The following is a 22,023-nucleotide window of genomic DNA, read 5'->3' as shown; positions in this document are numbered from 1 at the left end:
AGAGGGACCACGGGGATAGCTGCAGGGCTGGGGCAGGACTATCAGGCCGCAGAGGGAAATAGGTCGGGCGGACAAATGTGCCAAAGGAAAGGGGTCAGTCCAGGGGGGGGGAGGTGCGCCCACAGGCACTTGTGCAAAAGTCAATGCTTGGCTTCTGCTGCTGCAGGCCCAAATGATGGAAGCGGGTGTGGTGATCCAGGCGAGCAGCTCAGTCCCAGAGGCAGGAGTCCGAAGCAGAAGGAAAACAGCCAGCGGGGGTAGTGGAGGGGGCAACAATGGTGGTGGGAGAGAAAGGGAACACAGATGGACCAGGGGCAGGCTCCACGCCATACCACCGGTGTCCCAACAGACACAGTCCAAACCCCCACAAGAGCACAATTCGAAAAATACTCAGTCCAGAAACGTCCCCTCCACAGTGGTCTTCATGCGGTCTCCAGCAGCGGGTGGTCCTCTTCTCCTTCTCTCCTCCTCCGGGCACCAACAGCTCCCTAGCAACAGCCACAGTAGCCCCAGCAGCTCCAGGTGGTGGTGGTCTGGTGTCCCCGCAGGAGGGACCCCACTCAGATGGTGTCCTCAGCAACAAGAGTTGGGGTCCCTAACTCCCCCCCTCTCTGGGAAGCAGGCCAGCAGCCGCCCCCCCCCGCCCCCGGGCTGTAGGTGGAGTAACGGCAGCAACCGGAGGGGGGCAGGGGGGAATCTACTAGCCAGCCAGTAAGCAGAGAGCAGAGAAAGGGAATGGGTGGTGGTGTCTAGCTCAGCCAGGGGAGCAGCTGGAGCTGTAGCAGCAGCAGCAAGGGCCAGTGACCAGCAGCAGTAGCCGCTGCCGCCCTCTCCCTCCTTCCTCTACAGCAGAGCAGTAGATAGCAGAGCTACTAGCCCCAGGAGAAGCAGGCTTCTGTTCCCTGAGTGATCAGAACAGGGGCTGTACTAGAGTAATCAGGAACCTGCTAGAACCAATTAAGACAGACAGGCTGAATAGATCACCTGCAGCCAATCATGACAGGCTAATCTGGGGACCTGGGTTTAAAAAGGATCTCACTCCAGTCAGGTGTGGAGGAGTCAGAGGAGAAGGAGAGTGAGTAAGAAGGAGTAAGAAGCTGAGAGTGAGAGAGTGTACTGCTGGAGGATTGAAGAGGACAAGTGTTATCAGACACCAGGAGGAAGGTCCTGTGGTGAGGATAAAGAAGGTGTTTGGAGGAGGCCATGGGGAAGTAGCCCAGGGAGTTGTAGCTGTCATGCAGCNTAGGGCCCTACCAAAGTCATAGTCCATTTTCCTCAATTTCATGGTCATAGGATTTTAAAAATAATAAATTTCATGATTTCATCTATTCAAACCTGAAATTTCATGGTGTGGTAATTGTAGGAGTCCTGACCCAAAAAGGAGTTGTGGGAGGGGGAAGTTGCCAGGTTATTGCAGGGGATGGTGGTGGTGTTGTGGTATCGCCACTCTTACTTCTGCACTGCTGCTGGCGTCAGCACTGCTTTCAGACTTGGGTGGCCAGAGTGCTGTAGCTGGTGGCCAGGTGCCAAGTTCTGAAGGCAGAGCTGCCACCAGCAGCAGCACAGAAGTACAGATGGGATGGGATGGTATTGCCACTCTTACTTCTGCGTTGCTGCCTGCAGAGCTGGGCCCTCACTCAGAAGTAAGGATGGTAATACCCTGACCCCCTAAAATAACCTTGTGACCCCCTTTTGGGTCAGGTCCCCCAATTTGAGAAATGCTGGTCTCTGCAGTGAAATCTGTATAGTAAAGGGTAAAAGCACATGAAAGACCAGATTTCACAGGGGTGGGGTGGGGTGGGCTAGAGGGGGCTGGCCTAGCCAGCCTTTAGGGAATTCCCCCTACATTTATACAAGGAATCCTCAGGTGGTATAGAGCCATCATAGCAGCTCCTGTATTGGCCTCTAGCATAGGAGGAGAGACGGAAGGGGAAAAGGAGCATTGGCATCTTTATTTTCTTGTGATTGCCAGATGCTAGAATGGTGCCATGGGCTTGTTTAACTGAGGCCATGTGTTCAGGCTCAGATCAGTCACTGTGGCTACAAAGAAACATTGAAGGATCTGGCTGTATTGTATATTTCTATCTGTCTCTGTGTGTATGAGTGATATATATATATAAATTCTCAGTAATACATTTCATTCAGTTATTGGAGGATCTGAGCTCCTTAAAACATTAATGAATTTAACAGCTCCCCCGTCGTAAATTATAATTTACATCATTATAGGTGAAGAAACTGAGGCTGAGTGTAAGAAAGTGATACATCCCTGGTTATTTAAGTAATTTATGTAGAGCTGGGAACAGAACTCATCTGTCCTATGTCTTAGCTACAAAGGGCATCTGAAGTTTACAAACAAACTTTATTAAAAGATATGAGTGTTTCATCTGAATCCAGCTAACACCCAGAAAATATTACCTTACAAAAAATTTTCACAATCACAATATAAACCTTCATTAGTCCCATGCATTTGACTTACTCCACTATAGCTAATTTAACTTTGCCCACTAATATTTGTCAAAAATACAGAAAGGTCAAAACTGAAAGGTCAAAATCAAAAGGTCAAAAGCAGACATAGGTGCTGGTATGGGGGGTGCTGTAGCACCCCTGGCTTAAAGTAGTTTCCATCATATACGAGTGGTTCTCAAACTTTTTTTTTTTTTTTGCAGATCACTTGAAAATTGCTGAGAGTCTCAGTAGACCACTTAATGTTCATTCCAAATGTTGTTTGTACCGTTAGTTAACTATTGTAAAGTGATTTGGATAAAAGCGCTATGCCAAAAAAAACCAATAATAATAAACTGTGGCTGGGAAGGAGTGGGGTCCCTCCCTCTCTCCCCCACTTCAGCAGCACCCGAGCTGGGGCTGGAAAGGAGGGAGGTCTCTCCCACATCGCAGTAGCCATAGAGCTGAGGTTAGGAAGAAGGGCTCTCTCTCCCCGGCAGCAGCAGTCCTGGAGCTAGGGAAAGTCGTCTCTTTCTCTGGCTGCCGCAGCCCTGCACATCCCAAATTTCCCACACCCCCTCTTTTCATCCTATTCCCCCCAAGGCCACCACTTCACCTTACATATACGTCTTCTCCAAGGTCCAGGCACCAAATTAGTGGAGCCACACCTGCACGGCTCCACTAATTAGGTGAGTGGCCCTTAATTCTCTCAAGTGCTGCTGCCCAGGCTCTCAGCACCCCCACTATACAAATTGTTCCAGCACCCCTACTAGCAGATTATAAAATTGTTTTCTGTTCAAGTGATGAATTTCCAATAGAGAGTAATTTTGCACCTACCTGCATGTGTGTGTATGTGTTTATATAGATATAGATAATGAATGTGGTAAATTGAACAGGAATGTGATAGCACCTGTGTAGTTGGTCACTATTTATGATATCGCCTGCCCTATTTATTAATTCAGTTCCACTGGAACTTACCCTATCCTCACAAACCCTGAGCAGCTCATACAGACATTGTTTAAAAAAAAAAGAAAAGAAAAGAAAAACCCAAACTGGTAGGCATGTTTCTGCCTTATCCCCCTTAGATGTGATACAGGCCCCCTCAAAGTACAGTACACGACATTAAGGGCCAAGATGAGTAGATTTCAGTCCTGCACCAATGACAGGCTTTTTATGTATAAAAACTACAGCTTTAAAGTTCATTATTATGCCGTTCTTGGCTAGAAATTGGAGAAGTTCTCTACTGGACAGAAGATTCCCCACCTGCCAATTAACCCAGCACTCACTTCTATCCAAAAACTGTATCAAGGTATCAGACTTCATCTACACCAAAAAAAAGTCAGGATTTTAAATCTAATTTAGGTCGCTTTTTAGTGTTTTTTTTGTATAGCAGGACTCAGAGTTATTAAGCTAACTGGCTTTACTAGCAAAAGAGTTTGAAACAGTGCCCATAAATGTTTCTAAAATGAAACCTTCCTAAATGTTTGGGGTTTTTTTTGACACACTATGTAGCATGTACAGAATATTTAGTGGTGTAGTATAAAGGTTTTACAGACAGACATTTGTTTGGGATGGCTTGCATAATTCACTCCTGGCTTCACTATTTTTGAGTTATGTCACTATCTCAAACTCATGATAAACCTTTTACGCTCTCACCTGTCCTATGTCGTATGACCAAGGTTTTCCAAGAATGGCTAATGATTTGGGGTGCTTAAATTGGAAGCTTAAAGGGGCTTGATAATTAGAAGACAGGTGCTCAGCACCAGGGGCGGCTCTAGCTTTTTTGGCCACCCCAAGCACAGTAGGCAGGCTGCCTTTAGCGGTGCGCTTGTGGGAGGTCCCCAGTCCCGCGGATTTGGCAGCATGCCTGCGGGAGGTCCACCGGACCCGCGGATATGGCGGCACTTCGGCAGTGGGTACGCCGAAGCTGCGGGACTGGCGGACCTCCCACAGGCATGCCATCAAAGGTTGCCTCACTGCCACCCTCGCAGGGACAGGCAGGGCGCTCCCCGTGGCTTGCCGCCCTAGGCACGCGCTTGGAACCCTGGTGCCTGGAGCCGCCACTGCTCAGCACTTCCTGACGATCTGGCCCCTTGGAATCTCAAGTTAGGAACTCAAAATCATTAACCTCTCTTGGAAAATACTAGTGACTTCTAAAAATCTAGATCTGCCTGCCTGTGTGTATAAAATACAGAATATGAGAGAGAGCGCACTCTGAACTCAGTGTTAACAGCATAGCTTTCAATGGCTTCACTTCACACAGGACAAGGATATTTCATTTTCTTCATCTTTCACTTCTTGTTATAGTGATCCTGTGAAGTTGGGAGACATACTAAATACAAAGCAAGAAAGAAAATATAGGAAACTTTGATTGCTTTGAAAGTTAGACACATTAGGCATGGATTTCATTTACACTGCTGTGATAACTATGTCACCCAGCCTTGGCACAAAGTTAATAAAGAGAACCTCATTTATTTCTTCTCTTCTCTTCTTTCACTTTGGTTTTTTACTTTTGCTGTCCTTTTTCTATCCTCCTTAAGTTTAATTTCTCCATTGATTTTAATTAAGATTTCTTTAGGCTCCAACTTGCCAAGGTTGGTGTTTTTCTTGAGTGAATACTTGACAATTTTGACCTTAATATATTTCCTCAGATCTCAATCTGTACAATGAGGGTAATACCATCTTGGCTCATAAGGGTGGTGTAAAGATAAATTCATATGTTTGAAGAACTTGTCACCAGAGTATCTGAGTATCATAGAAAAACCCATACGTAAATGAATTCTGATTCTATGCAGGGCTTAAAGAGTATGCAATAAATACCATAGGGACCACACATTGAATAATAAGGATAAAAATATTGACTAGCTATTCATTCAGTGAGTGCTGTCCTTCTGGTGCTCTATATGTACTAGGGTCCCTGGAAAAACATGGTCATCATGTAATTTAAAGACTATCATAATGCATGTGCTCAAAAGGATGAAATAAGATTGCATAGGCAACCTTAGTTCTAGTATTTCCTAGGGTTTGTGTGCTTGACTTTGAAAAGTCTTAACTTGACTTTCGATTAACATTACTTTAATTATAAATCAAACAAACTAAACATGGGACATGCCCTTCAATTCAAGTTGTATTGGGAGTCAACATGTGTTTTGATATGGTAATCTAGCCAGATGTTGTCCACATATTAATGGAATGCTAGCTTAATGAGGAGAGAACATTCTCCAGCCAAAGAAAAGCAGCAACTTAGAAACTCCCCTTTCCCTTTCATCCCTGTAACTATGAACATCAAAACTTCATTTAGATGCTAACTTTAAAAAAAACAAGATGTAAAAAACTGCTAACTCTTGCATTTCCTAACTATGTAAGGCTCAAGCAGCCATATGAATGCTGTCTACTCTTGAAGACTGAGTATTTTCCATTCCTTTTTCCTTTTGAAGAGCTCAGTTGTGGCAGTAAGACAAAGCAAGGTGGTAGGTGTGCCACATTAGTGGAATCTCCTGGATGCAGGGTGGATCGATTTTTTTTTTTTTTTTTTTTTTTTTTTTTTTTTTTTTTTTTTTTTTTTTTTTTTTTTTTTTATTTTATTTTATTTTTTTTATTTTTTTTTTTAAACCAAGGCAATTTAAAACACCAGGTGGAAACCATTGATTTAAATAATTGATTTTAATCAACTTTTCCATTTGTACTTTAGTCATTTTCTAAAGAAAAGTACATTCTCATGGGTTGATATAACCATTAAAACAGGTTTCATTACAACTAAATAGAGCCTTTAGGTTAGGTCTGATACATCTCTTACCACCTAGGAGGGTACACTATAAATATATACATTTATTTAGGCAATTATATAGCTTAATATTTTCAGATTCTTATTTGTATATTTTAGTATTTTGGAAAATAATGAAAAACATATTGCTTATTTACTAGATAATTAACTTTTGCTCATGATTGTGTCAAACTGAATTTGGATAGTAACTGGAATTTAATTAAACACACAAAACAGTGTGTTTATTTTTTATTTAAATGTTTAGAGAGATTATAAGTAGTATAGGCCTTAACATATGTTGTATTCAGTTCAGATTTAATTTTTAAAAGGTATATTTTTAAAAAGAAAAACATAATTTTCATAACAAAAAATTCAATTTAAATAAAAAATAGGGCTGTCAAGCGGTTAAAAAAATTAATCGCAATTAATCATGCTGTTAAACAACAATAGAATACCATTTATTTTAAATATTTTTGGATGTTTACTACATTTTCAAATATATTTATTTCAATTACAACACAGAATCAACAGTGTACAGTACTCACTTTATATTTATTTTTATTACAAATATTTGCACTGTAAAAAACAAAATTTCAATTCACCCCATATAAGTACTGCAGTGAAAATCTCTTTTTACATTTGTAAGTTCAACTTTCATGATAATTATGCACAAAAAAACCTGCATTCAAAAATAAAACAATGTAAAACTTTAGAGCCTATAAGTCCATTCAGTCCTACTTCTTGGTCAGCCAATCGCTCAGACAAACAAAGTTGGTTACAATTTGCAGGAGATAATGCTGCCTGCTTCTTGTCTACAATGTCACTGAAAGTGAGAACGGGTGTTTGCATGGCAATTTTGCAGCTGGTGTTGCAAGATATTTATGTGCCAGATGTGCTAAAGATTCATATGTCCCTTCAACCACAATTCCAGAGGACGTGCTTCCATGCTGCCGATGGATTCTGCTTGATAATGATTTAAAGCAGTGCGGACCAACGCATGTTCATTTTCATCATCTGAGTCAGATGCCACCAGCAGAAGGTTGACTTTCTATTTTGGTGGTTTGGATTCTGTAGTTTCTGCATCAGAGAGTTGCTCTTTTAAGACTTCTAAAAGCATGCTTCACACTTTGTCCCTCTCAGATTTTGAAAGGCATTTCACATTCTTAAACCTTTGGGTCGAGTGCTGTAGCTATTTTTAGAAATCTCACATTGGTATCTTCTTTGCATTTTGTCAAATCTGCTGTGAAAGTGTTCGGAAAACGAACATGTGCTGGGTCATCATCTGAGACTGCTATAACATGAAATATATGCCGCATGCAGGTAAAACCGAGCAGGAGACATACAATTCTCCCTCCAAGGAGTACACTCATACATTTAATTGACACATTATTTTTTTGACAAGCATCATCAGCATGGAAGCATGTCCTCTGGAATGGTGGCAGAAGCATGCAAGGGGCATATGAATGTTTAGCATATCTGGCATGTAAATAGCTTGCGGCTACAAAAGTGCCATGCAAACGCCTGTTCTCACTTTTTGGTGACACTGTGAATAAGAAGCAGGCAGCAGTATCTCCCATCAATGTAAAGAAACTTGTTTGTCTTAGCAATTGGCAGTAAGACTGAGTGGATTTGTAAGTGCTACAGTTTTATACTGTTTTGTTTTTGAGTGCAGTTATGTAACTAAAAAAAATCTGCATTTGTAAATTACACTTTCAAGATTAAGAGATTGCACTTCAGTACTTGTATGAGGTGAATTTAGAAATACTATTTCTTTTAGCATTTTTACAGTGCATATATTTGTAATAAAAAATAATATAAAGTGAGCACTGTGCACTTCGTATTCTGTGTTGCAATTGAAATCAATAATGAAAATATAGAAAAACATCCAAAATATTTAATAAATTTCAATCAGTATTCTATTGTTATAAGTGCAATTAATCACGATTAATTTTTTTAATCATGATTAATTTTTTGAGTTAATCGCGTGAGTTAACTGTGATTAATTGACAGCCCTAATAAAAAATGAGATTTTTTTTTTATAATGCATTGATTTTTATCCACCCGGGCTGGTTGGGTTGTGGTGGTGAAAAGAAGCATTGTATTGTGAGTAGAGGGATCATGTATTTGCTGCACCACCCTTTAATAGAATGTAACATATAGGACTGTCATTGCTGTTGGACCTAACTAGTTCTGGTCAAAATTTTATATCACAACTGTTTTTAATGAAAAATTGGTTTTTGACTAAATCAAATTTTTCACGAGAAGTGTGTGCTTTCTGTGAGAAACTTGGACCTTTCACTGAAAAACGGAACACCCGAAAAGTTTGTTTGGAAATGCTGCCATGGTATCTCATAGGACTTGTAGTTAGGATGCCTCATGCTCCCTATCTTCTCTGTGGTCTGGGTTGCACGTTTGCCAGGGACTCCCTAGATGTTCCGTGGTGGCTTGGCAAGAGGGGAAATGGTGTTACATTGTAAAAAGTGACAGAGTCCTGTGGCACCTTATAAACTAACAGAACTATGTGTCCAATGAAGTGGGTATTCACTCACAAAAACTTATGCTCCAATACTTCTGTTAGTCTATAAGGTGCCACAGGATTTTTGTCGCTTTTTACAGATCCAGACTAACACGGCTACCCCTCTGATACTTGTTACATTGTAGGAGATCTAGCTTGGCTCATTTAGGAGACTGGGGCCATGAAGCACAGTGGTGATATTTCTGAATCAAAATTTGGATTTTAAACTGAAAGCTATTCTTCGAGTGCTGGTCCCTATGTGTATTCCACTGTGGGTGCACATACGACCAGAGCCGGAGAATTTTTGAAAATAGTATTGTTGATCCATGCATGTGTCCTCTCTCTCTCTCTCTCTCTCTCTCTCTCTCCTCGTGCCTCGAATTGAGGAGATAAAGGGTGAGGTGGACTGATTGCCTCTCCAATTCCTTCTTACTGGCACATGGACCGGAGTGAAACCATCAGTGTCCAGAGCTTCATCTTTATCCATACATCTGTACAGAATATGTATATTTGTAAATAGTTTTTAGAAATTTTAGTTTATTCAATAGTTTACTTAAGTCTTTATAGCTAGATAGTTTAGCTTCCCTGTCCTTGGGAACCCCCCTTTCCTCCTCCACCATACCCGTTACAGGTACTGGGTTATGCCCAGGATTCCAGGCTTTGCACTTCTTGCCAGTGATTTCCATCAACACTGCCTGTACTGCATCAAGGAAGTCCACATCGCAGCAAGGTGAAGTATCTGCTGTTCATTCCCCAGGCATACCCGAGAGGATCTGGAAATTTACCTTAAGAAGCATCTAATGAAAAAATCCATGAAGCCATAGACATACCAATCATCCTGACTCAGCAAGTAGTGCACCTCCTACTATGAGATCTGACTGTGGAGTAGGTAAGTCTGCACCTACAGATCCCTAAGCAGGGTCTAGTCAGGACAACAAGGAAGATTCTCATAAACATTGAGAGTAAATCCTCCTCCAAATCCACTTCATAGAAGTGGGATTCCTGCCTGCCTAAATCAAGCAGGTCTTCAGGCCCAACCCAAGAGAACTTAGAACATCCGAAGGGCATGACAAGAAAGCCAACAAGTCAAGGGTTCTGACAGTAGTGGACATGATCCAAAGACAATGGTAACTCCAGTACCATCTAAGCATAAAATCCAGGATCTGACTGTACTGCTAAAAAGCAGTCAGTGAGAACCTCTGCTACCAATAATATCGACTCCATCTTGCTTATCTGTGGTACAGACTGGGCAGACAGGATCCCTCATACTCCAGGAAGAACTGAGTCTTATGCTCCTCCTCAGCACATTTTTGTTTTACTGGATCCAGTTCTCTTTCCCCATCAGGCCCTTCCCTCAGGAATAGGGTGACCATATTTCCCTAGGCTAAATATGGGACACCTGGTAAAATGACTCATATTCAAGCGAGTTCAACAGCAATCAATCAGAACTATACAGTATAAACATTCAAATTAACATCAACTTGAGTGAGCCCCTGTTAAAAATACTACATAGTTGGATTCTTTTTATTTACCTTCTTATCTTTAAGGTTTTAAGGTTCACATGGGGAGGGGTGACGCACACACTCCTACCTCCTCACACATACGGGGAGAAGTGACACACACACACTCTCGTACACCTCTCTCACACATGGGGTGGGTGTGACCGACTGACCCAACCCTTCCTGCCCAGGATCTCCACCATCCATGCCTGGCTGGGCCCCTGGCATGGACCCGCCTCTCCCAGTACCAGGGTCACATGCCCCCCCAGATTTCTGGCAGGGTTCACACCATAATGTGGCCAGCAGCAACCTTTTGGCACTGTGCAAGAGTGAAGGGATGGGAGCTGCTTCCAGCCACCAGGAAGGAGGAGAGGGGGAAGTGATGACCTGGCCCTTGTCTTTGCAGAACTCATTTCTCCCCCTACCCACCATTGCAATGTGGCTGGAAGCAGCTTCACTCATCCTGCCTGCATAGTGTCAAAAGGCAGCTAACAGCTCCAGGCTGCTGTTGGCCACCGACATAACCCAGCCAACTCCTGCTACAGCACAGGCAGGAAGGGATTAAGCTCTAAGGATGCATTGTGCACCAGGGTCCAAGGAACCTGACTGCAGCGGCTTCAGCGACCCCAGCCAGAAACATGGCTCAGCAGGGGAGGGTGCCTAGGGGATGGAGCAGCCCTGCATTCCCTGGGGGAAGGATCCAGGATGGGGGAGTATGGGGTGAAGAAGGTGCTAAACCTGCTCAGGGGGCTGGTGAGGAGCCTGTAGGTTCGCACTGGAATAGGCTGGAGATAACATCCTCCACCCGCCACTCCAGAGCTTAGCTCAGGGACAAAGAGGCTTCCCCATGCCAGCACTGTGAGGGGCTTTGGCACATGCAGGGCTTGGCTCCTCCTGGCCAGCGCCCTGGGCCAGAGGATCTTGGGCCTTCCTGGGGCGCTGGCCCAGCCAGAGGCAGTGGGGGAAGGAAGGAACCTGCCAGCCAAGCTGTTGGTGAGCAGAGCGCTCCGACCGGGGGCTGATTCTCCACACAGCACTGGGAGTGGGATGTGCACCCCGGGGGAGATATGGAGGAGAAGCAGGGTTGGAGGGGCAACAGGGGAAAGCAGGGAGAGGACAGTGAGGGGGATCACTTAAAGAGTCAATGGGTGGGCAGTAGAGGCAACACGTAACCCACTGCCACCTGGCGCCTCCCCACACTCACCAGCCACTGCATCTCACAGCGCACAGCCAATGCCAGCTGGAAACAGGACAGGGTCCTGCTGGCCGAGAGTCAGCACACAGTGGGGGCTGCATGATGGACCAGCTGGGGGAGTGGCCAGCCCCGTGTGCTGCATCTTTGCCCTGCCACCAGCCTTGCTCACCCACCCCCATCATTGGCCACTGAACGCTGCCCCCACTCACCGCAGGTGAGTGGGTGGCTGGTGAGAAGGGATCCACCTAGCAGCAAGACCCACCAGTACTAATGGAGTAGGGGGAGACAGAAAATACAGGATAATTTGCTCTTTTTTTAGAAAAAGTCAGGACACCTGCAGGAGGTCTGAAATATGGGACTATCACTTTAAAAACAGGACATCTGGTCACCCTACTCACGCGGGAGATCCTGACTCCACTGAGAGATGTGACATGGAAGAAGTCTGTCTTGCATTCCATCCTCCAATCATGACTTCCCTCCCACAGGATTCTCAGTACCGCTGGTGGATCCAGAACCAGACTTTTCTTCCTCAAAAGACCCTGGGTGATCCAGTGAACTGATATTTCCTTCTTTGAGGTATATCTTCCTGGACAAGGGACGCAGACTAGTTTGGGACAAACGTGCATCTCAACATTTAGCTCCATGACTTCCATATGACCTACTCTATTGGCCATATTGGGGACCGTGGTTATCTGTATCATCCCACAGAATCAGTTCATTCTTCCAGGGAGGCAGTCCATCACCCCCCTGTCCCCCACAACAGGACAACCAGACCTTTATCCTGATCCTACTGAAGTGGAGGAGTATGCACCAGATATAGCAGTTCTGCCAGTACCGGCAAGATTACAGCCTTCTTCTCCTGATGCAGCAATGGCTCTGATGGCTCTGTCCCCTCCTGATGACCATAAGCTTTTGTTATGTAGGATTGCAGAGGAGTTACAGATTTCTCTTGAGGAAGTCCAGGATCCTCAACCTAAGCTCCTGGATATCCTTCAAACCTCTTGTTCCAGCTGTATCACACTTTCTCTTAACAAAGCCATCCTGGAGCCAGCTTGAGCAGTCTGGCATACCCCAGCCAATTGTGCTCCTCCCCCTAAGACAGCAGAGAAACATTATTTTGTGCCAGCTAATGGGGTCATAGGCGCAGACTTCCCCTCTACCCGTGGGGTGCTTGACACCCCCCTGCCCCTGGCCCCGCCCCTGCCCCGGCTCTTCTCCACCTCCTCCCCTGAGCTTGCTGGGTCCCTGATCTTCCCACTCCCTCCCAGAAAGTCCTAGATGCCACCAAACAGCTCTTAGGCGGCGGGGGGGGAGGGGAAGTGCTGGAAGGGAGGGGGAGGAACTGGAATGCAGTGCACTCGGGGGCGGGAAGGAGATGAGGATTGGGGAGCTTGGCTGCTGGTGGGTGCAAAGCACCAGCTAATTTTTCCCCGTGGGTGCTCCAGCCCCAGAGCACCCATGGAGTCAGCACCTATGAATGAGGCGGAATTTCTTTTCTCCCAATTTGTTCCTTTGTCCAGGCTGCCATACAGAGATCTAGGCAGCAACATCCTCAGTCTGCTCCGGCTAACAATGAGGGCAAATGTCTTGACTTATTAGGTAGGAAGCTCTTCTCTTCTACATGGTTAAGTATGACTACCTGAACTATTCCAAATTTTTTGAACTTTACTGACAAGCTCCCACATCAGGACAGAGCTCAATTTCAGGCTCTCAGAAGACAGCAAGGTGATTGATTGCCAGGACCACTCTTCAATCAGTGGTAGATGCAGCAGACACATCCTCGAGGGAATGTGCAGTGAATCATGCCTTCACCATTCAGGGTTTTCTAGGGAGGTCCAGAACACCATGGAAGAGCTACCATTTAGTTAAACTTATCTGTTCAACCAAAAGACAGATGAGTCTTTACACCCTGAAAGACTCTAGAGCTACCCCCCACTTCCTGGGAATATATAACACCTGCCCCAAAAAGAAAATTCCATAGGCAGTCATACACCAAGGCTACACCAGCGACTCACTAGTTCTAACACCAGTGACCTTCTAAGCCACTCTGTAAGAGGGAAAGGACTCAGAAGTCCCATTTCCTGCACCTTCTGTAGCTGTAACATCATCACAACCAAAGCTCACTAAGCCTTATTTTTGATGGGAGCTCAAGAACTGCAACGCAGTAATGCCAGCACATGTCAATCCCTATACAGCCTTTGGGGGTAGTCTAGCACTTTTCCCACACCTGGAGTGCAATAGCAATGGACAAGTGCATGCTAAATATCATCCCTTCTGGCTATGTGATCAAGTTAAATCTCTGTCCCCTCCAAAAAATCTATTCACACCCCCTTTCAGGGGCCAGTCTCATAACGAGATTCTTAAACAAAGAAGTAGATCTCTCTTACAATGAGGTGCAATAGAGTGGGGTACCTTTTGTGTACTACAGGAAGATTTTTTTACTCAACATACTTGATATGTCAAGAGGCCTACAGGTCAACTTTGTCAATGCTTCAACTCTTGTTTTTCTTAGGGATCAGCATAATCTCAGAAAAGTCTATCCTTACTCCAAGCAGATGTTAGGTTTCATCGGCGGGACCCTAAATGCAATCACAGCAAGGGCTTATCTGCTCTTCTGTTGGGTTGGGGAGCTCACTTGGACAACTGCACAGTTCAGGGCACTTGCAGATCTCGAGAGTCCGGGATGCACATCAATAGGTTGGAATACAGGCTGTCTGAAAGGATTGCAAGACCTTTTTCTCTTTCATTAAAGGTCACTGTACCATCATAACCAAATGGAGAGACAATATGAGACAATATGACAACTGTCTTTTATGTCAATAAAAGCAAGACCCATCATCCTGTGACTAGATGTGGTTATTCTATGGAACTGGTGCGTCAGCAATCAAATCACTCTGTTGGCAGTTTACCTTCCAGTGAGCCAGAACATGCTTGTGAATCTCCTCAGCAGGCATTTCAGTATTGACCACAAGTGGGACTTACATGACTTTCTAGTGAACAATGTTTTTACCATAGGAAGGACCCCCACAAGTCAACTGTTTGCCTCTCAGATGTATGGAAAATGCAGTATATTCTGCTCCAGAAGAGCCCTAGGATAACACTCTTGGGTGAGGCTCTACCTTATTCTACGGTCAGACTAAACTATGCCTTCCTTCCATTACCATTCCTGTCTCAAGTCTTAGGGAAAATTTGTCAGGACAGACTGCAAGCCATCCTTATTCTCCCAGATTGGCCCGGGCAATTTTGGCTCCTGAGCCTCCTACATGTCATATTGACCTCCAATCATCAGTCAGACCTTTTCGGATCTCCTAACCCAGGGCAAGTGCAGACTCAAACATCCCAACCCCCAACCATTCCATCTGGTTTTTGGATGGGCATCAACCTTAGAATGGTCACATTATGAAGGTATACAAAGCATCCTTACCGATAGTAGAAAGGAATCCACTAGAAGATGTTATTTAGCTAAGTTGAGTCATTTCTCTGTCCGTGTGCAGCAAAGACTTATTGCCTCCAAAGCTGCAGATACTCCTTTTATTTTGGATTATTGTCTTTCTTTGAAAAGAGCAGATCTATCTAGGGCCACCTGGCAGCAATTAGTGCATACCAACCATCTTCACCTTCACATGGTTTTTCAACCTTTGCTCATCTGTTGACTAGCAATTTCTGGAAAAAAACTAATCAAAATCTTTCTGCCAGTAAAAAAGCCTACTCCTCAATGGGACTTAAATCTTGTTATTTCTGGGCTCACTAAGCCTCCCTTCAAACCATTAGCTCCATGTTCCACGTCTCTCCTATCCATGAAGGTTTCATTCCTGGTAGCCATCACATCAGCCAAGAGAGTAGGTGAGCTGGGAAAGCTGATGGCAAATCCTCCTTACGCCATATTCTATAAAGACAAGATTTCATTGCGTCTGCACCATAAACTCACCTTAAAGTAGTTTCAGTTTGTCACCTGAAACAGTCGATTCAATCACTGGGGTTCATTCCAAAATCACACTCATCCTCAGAAGAAAGCAGGCTTCATTCCCTCAATGTACTATGGGTTTTAGCTTTTTACCTGCAAAGAACAACAACAATCAGAAAATCTCCCAGACTATGTATCACTATAGCAGAAAGAGTTGGGGGTCATGCTATTGTGATACAATATACTACATGTTCACACCCTACATGCTATTGTAATAATGTTTGTACAAGGTATGCCTTGTGATGTATCATTTAAGAAGTCATAACTTGCTGATCAATAATATCATGGCAAAATGCACATAGCAACATTATATGTAAAGTTATGAACATAAGCTGACCTCATGACTGAAGTATGTTTCCCAGATAAGTCTGGGGACAGGTTAAACCGGTTCCTAAAACACAAAGGGTATGCTGACGCTTCAGCCAGGTGTCAACAAGACTGATAGACTATTACCTGTTAGGCGGCCATTCTTTGGAAAGGAAAGGGGCAGGGACAAAAATCTACATTTTAGCAAAGGTACAGCATGGAGTTTCCTTTTTTCACCAGGCTGAGTCACCTTGCTCCCAGCTGGAAATTCTTCTCAAAGTGGGGACAGGACTGTAAAAAGAAGGGACAGACACTCTAAGGCACCCTCCTCTCTCTTCCTGTCTCTTGTACTGCACCTAAGACAACAAAGGAAAACAGCCGTTGGAGTCGGGATGGGTGGGGGGAGGATCCTGACCTGAAAGTTTGGTCAGTAATCTGCTGGAGAATGTGGTGAGAAAGCTTGCTTTGCAACTAGGATAGTTTAAGTAGATATAGGTATATATTTTATCTTTATTTTTCTTGTAACCATTTCTGACCTCTATGCCTCATTACTTATACTCACTTAAAATCTGTCTTTTTGTCATTAATAAACTTGTTTTACTCTTTTATCTAATCCAGTGTGTTAAATTGGAGTGTCTTGGTACGCTATGTAAGGGAATAAGCTGATATATTATTCCCTTAAAGGACTAACAGGCTTGATATATTTGTGCTGTCCAGAAAGGGCTGGCCAGTAGAGGACATACATTTCTAGAGGAAGATCTGGGACTGGGGTCACCCTGCAGTATAACCAGAGCGGTAAGAGCCAAGGTGTAGCTGGCTGACTGCAGCACATGCACAGACATAGCTGTGAGTGATTTATATGCTGGAGGTTGTTTGTAAGCAGTTCAGGTTGGAGGTTACAGTATCAAGGCATTGTAAAATGTATCCTAGGTTACATGGTAGGGGTGACACAGCTACTCATTAATCTGCATTGTGTCCTGATATGTCACAGCTATATCGCCTAAAGAATCTCAAAATGGATCTTGGACTGTCTTTTGCTCTGCTATCTGGTAGCTAATCTCCCTCCCCCACAAGGGCTCATTCCATGAGAGCACAAGCAACATCTCTGTCATTGTTTCAAGAAGTACCTCTATTTGATAGTTGCAAAGCAGCTATTTGGAGTTTAATTCACATGTTTGTAAGGCATTCTGCTTTAGTCCAGAATGGTGGTGCTTCATTTGGCTCTGCCATCTGCATCCTCACACCATCCTTCTGCTTGAGTGCTGCTTGTCAGCCACTCAGTGGTATACATTTAGGGACCAGCACTCAAAGAAGACAAGAAAGTTACTTACCTTATAGTACCTGGAAGTTCTTCAAGATGTATGGTCCCTTGCTGTGTCCCACTACCAGCCCTCCCTCTCCTCCTCTTCAGATAATCTTTTGATTTGTGGTTCAAGAGAAACTGGGGAGGCAGTTGCTCCACTCCACCCTTTATCTCCTCAGTTGGAGGCATAAGGAGAGTGAGAATGCATGTGAAGACCAGGGAACGCTGCTTTCAAAAATTCGCTGGCTCTGGACACACGAAGTGCACGCGTACCCACAGTGGAATACAGATAATGGCCACATGTTGTCTCAGAAAACCTCCAGTTCTATAAGGTAAGTAACTTTCTCTCATTGGCAGAAAATGTTCAGTTCTGCTTTAGACTCCTTTTGTTAAAAATATCTCTGGGAAATTGATAATTTTTATTTTTTGAGGTTTACTTTTCCAAATTTTCCAGGGGGGAAAGTCCACTTTTACGTCTACACGACGCGTGAAAATCGATTTTAGATACGCAATTTCAGCTACGAGAATAGCGTAGCTGAAATCGATTATCTAAAATCGATCTACTCACCCGTCTTCACCGCGCGGGATCGATGTGCGCGGCTCGCCATGTCGATTCCGGAACTCCGTTGGTTTTGGTGGAGTTCCGGAATCGATGTAAGCGCGCTCAGGGATCGATATATCGCGTCTAGATGAGACGCGATATATCGATCCCCAAGCAATCGATTGTAACGCGCCGATACGGCGCGTCGTATAGACGTGGCCTAACACTAGCTCTAAACTCTACCTTTTTCAACTTCCTTGTGTGATTTTTAGTTCCACAGCATTAGGGTAACCTTTGAGTTAATAGAACTGAGCTGGTATTTTTCCTTTGCTTTTTGTTCTGATCCCCTCTGCTTCTGATAGGGAGCTCATTTAATGCCCCCAAAAGTACTGATTCTCTTTCCAGCTTAAATTAACAGCTGTTTTAATTAAATGACTGAGCTGTAATTAAAGCTGCCACTTGTTATCCTCATGTCATTTCAGTGGTTGCTGACATGAAACAGGCATGAATTTTATTACTGTGAATTTACAAACTGGAGAAATCTTCCACCTCAGAGCATATTGCTACACATCAGTCAAAATCAACACTGAGTGTGAAACAGCCTTTTCATGTATGGCTTATTAATTATTTCTTTAAATGTACTTGTAGACTTAGTTAAATCAGAAATGGGCATTGGGCTTTATTCACATCATGCAATACATCAGAGTTTTCAGTAAAGATATACCAGGCATTGTTTGCAACATATTTTTGCTTCTATTGAACTTTTCATGCAAGAGTTTTAAGGTTCTTTCTGTATTTAAGGGAGTTCTTTCACCAGGTACTGAATTGCAGCTACCTCTGTAATAGAATACAGCAACCATTTACAAAATGGTGTAAAATGACATACCTAAGGGTATTGTCTTCCAGAGAAGTTACATCTAGGCAAGTGTTACAGCTTCAAACACTTTCAGGTTTCTGATCCTGTAGATGCTAATTGGCTACACTCGAAACTCCAAAGCGCTGCTGCGGGAGCGCTCCTGCGGCAGCGCTTTGAAGCGCGAGTGTGATCGCGATGCCAGCGCTGGGAGAGTGCTCTCCCAGCGCTGCATGTACTCCACCTCCCCGTGGGGATTAGCTTGCAGCGCTGGGAGCTGCGCTCCCAGTGCTGGAGCACTGTTTACAGTTTGCAGCGCTGTAACTTGCTGCGCTCAGGGGTGTGTTTTTTCAAACCCCTGAGGGAGAAAATTGCAGCGCTGTAAAGCGCCAGTGTAGCCAAGGCCTATATAAGAATCTAGATGTATTAACATGACTGCAAGGTAGCAAAATGCACCAAAGTTCATTCTGCCTTTAGGCAATTGAGATACTCATCACTGTTGTCTTAGGAGGCTGTTGTGCACCTTCTCCTTTACATAAGGCTATTCATGGCTTTCTAGGCAAAGATAATCAGTTGCCTTAAAGGTTTCTAAAATTGTGTATGCAGGGAAGGGGGAAAAGGCCTGAATGAGATGCCCAGATGTACCTGAAAGTAAATCAGTGTGTTAGACACAGACTTTCTCACCACCATTTTCATGCACTTGCTTGCAGATTAGTTGGTGACACTGTCTCAGCTGAGCCTGTGTCTTGGTTCATTAAATTCGGTCATTTGCCTGTGCAGTCCACTGGCATTCTATTATCCTCTTGGAGGCAAGTGAACCTCTTCATTGCCAGGATAGGATTGGTCCCTTTAAGCAGACTGACATGGCTGGAAGGAACTGCGGTCTTAATTTAGTACTAAACCAGTTTGGCACTTCCATCCCATTTTAAAAATGAATCTAGCTTTCAGATAGAGATGGGCCTGATCCTAAATCCAGACATCAACATGGTCTCATCCTCCAAATTTTTGAAGAATCCAGCTTAAACTTTGCAGCTTGCTGTACTATCCAGAACAGGTTAAAGCTACACATCCTCAGATCTAAGCATTTCACCCACCCCACGCTTCGTCACAGCTTGTATCCAGATCCCAACTTTGCAGATCAGAGGCCCATCACTCTTTTTAGCATTAACACACATGAATGCCAAAGCTTTGTGTAGGAAGACTGTACACTCCCATCTTCGCAGATTAATGATATGTCTACTACATTTGACTTGTAGACTCCCAGCCTCAAGCATTCGAAAATCATGGGTCAGTCCCACAAAATCATGAGAATAGGTTAAAACTGAGATTAACAATAATAAATTTAGGGTTATTTTTACTAGGCCTTGGAACCTCTAAGGGTGCACTTGGATTGTGTTTTCAAGCTTTCCTCTGCAATCATGAGGGCTAGAAACATCTTTTAAAAATCAGAATTCACAAACATGGTTCTAGGCTCCAGGGTTTGAAGAACAACATCATATATCAGGACACGTGCAATAAAATTATGAGAGTTGGCAACACTGCATTCCCACGTAAGAAGGCTGATAATTGGGCACTATATTCCTTGCTATCACATGTCCATTTGAGACTTTATATGCAGAGTAAGAGTGGATGCTACAGCAATTTCGTGTAATCATTTTTAGGATACTTTTGTGATGGGCTCTTGCAGCTAGAGAATTGCAGACAGGCTGAATGTTTAACCCCTGAAGACTGATTATTTCTTATGGAAGGTCAAAGACAGCTGTAGTGATAGGTGCCTGCAAAGTCCCCAACAATGGCCCTGGTTCTGTTCCTCCTTATATTGGTAAAGTTCACCCACTTTCTTGGAGTTTCTCCTGTATATTGGAGTAAATGAGATCAGAATCAAGTGTAGTATCTCTGTTGTGATTTGGAAGAATCTTTCATGTTCAGTAAGCTGCTGTTCTCAAACTTCATCTTGAATAGCTCTCATAAGGACAACGCTATCTCATAAAATTAAAACCTGTACAGTCAATTAGTGAGGTTTTGGGTTAGTAATTGATAGTTTTGATAGACATTTTGTCTGATTTCCTCAGAGAAAAAAAACCAATCTAACATTGTTTTAATAGCTTTGTTCTAGGAAAGCCCTGAAAGAAATATTAAAACATGTTTTAATGTATGCTGCACTAGCCAATGAGGGCCAAGTAGGTCAGAATTTTCAAAAGAGCTCAGATTAGACTTTCAGAAGATCCCAGCACATGGAATATTAAATTCTGTTGAAAAATCTACCTCGAGTTATGGGTGCTGAGCACTTCAGAATCTGAGATCTTATTTATTTAGATTTAAAATATAAGAATTCTATCCAAGTCTCTAGGTGCCTTAACATTAACACTATAAAATCCCAGATGTTTTAAATTAGTCATTTCACAGGACTTGGACTGCTAGCTAGACACCTAGAGAAATGTCTCTCCATCCCCTTATTACACGAAGCACACCTTTACCCTCTCTATACACCCAGGACCGGCGCCAGGGTTTCTGGCGCCCTAGGCGCCGGGCCATTTCACCGCCCCGCGCACGGGTCTTGCGGCTCCGGTGGACCTGCCGCAGGCATGCCTGCAGCAGGTCCACCGGAGCAGCGGGACCAGCGGACTGTCCGCAGAAATGCCTGCAGCAGGTCCACCGGAGCCGCGGGACCAGTGGACCGTCCACAGGTACGACTGCGGCAACTCCACCAGAGCCGCCTGCCGCCCCCCACTGGCAAAATGCCGCCCCCCCCATAATGCTGGCGCCCTAGGTGACTGCCTAAGTCGCCTAAATGAAAGCGTCGGCCCTGTATACACCCTATGAAAGGGATGTCTTTTGTAGCATAACCAGAATGTCACCAAATTCAGACTTTTTCAGATGAAGGCACAGAGCAAGTTCTAGACTTGCGGAGACCTCACAGAGAGAATCCTGCCAGCCAATTCCCCCTTTCTTATAATGAGAATACATCTTTTGAAAGTCTAGCTATGCTGCTCATCTTTATTATTATTAATGCTTTTTGCGTATGTAAATAGAAGATAGGTATTGTGTTTGACTGGCATGTTATATACTTTGTGCATTCACTGATGACATCTTGTCTCTAGTGACAAATCATAGCTGCATGCACATACTAAGAACAATATACAGTATGGCCCATCGTTTGGAAACTGCAGACTAGTAGCATCTGTGCAGGATCCAGTCTACAGATGCAAAAAATGTGCTGTTCAATATTAAGCTCTATTTTACTTATCAAATCAAAGGCAGATAGGAAGGCATGTGTCAGCAAATTTATCTGGTTTGTTTCGGTACTAACCAATATTTTTGTGAAGTGCCAAGTGATTCCAGAAGCTTTAAAAATAGCAGTAGACTAAAATAAGCTAAACTGTTAATCAAAGGAAGTCTTAGACATTCACCCATATTTTCTAATTGACAAGAGGGCTAAAATTCAGACAATGTCATGCAAAAAGTTGAAAGGCACTACATTTGGAGCAAGTTTTTATTTAATGAAAAGTATTCTTAACTGTTAAATGTGTGATTCTTGTGATAAGATGCTCTTAGAGGTTGACAGTATTACATTAGCCATTGTTTCTAATAACCTACATTGCTTTCTTTGCTCATTGAACCATTGGCCAGCATACGTCTGTT

Source organism: Chelonoidis abingdonii, chromosome 16 (assembly GCF_003597395.2).
Source record: "Chelonoidis abingdonii isolate Lonesome George chromosome 16, CheloAbing_2.0, whole genome shotgun sequence".
Lineage (NCBI taxonomy): Eukaryota > Metazoa > Chordata > Testudines > Testudinidae > Chelonoidis > Chelonoidis abingdonii.
This window is presented reverse-complemented; position numbering follows the sequence as displayed.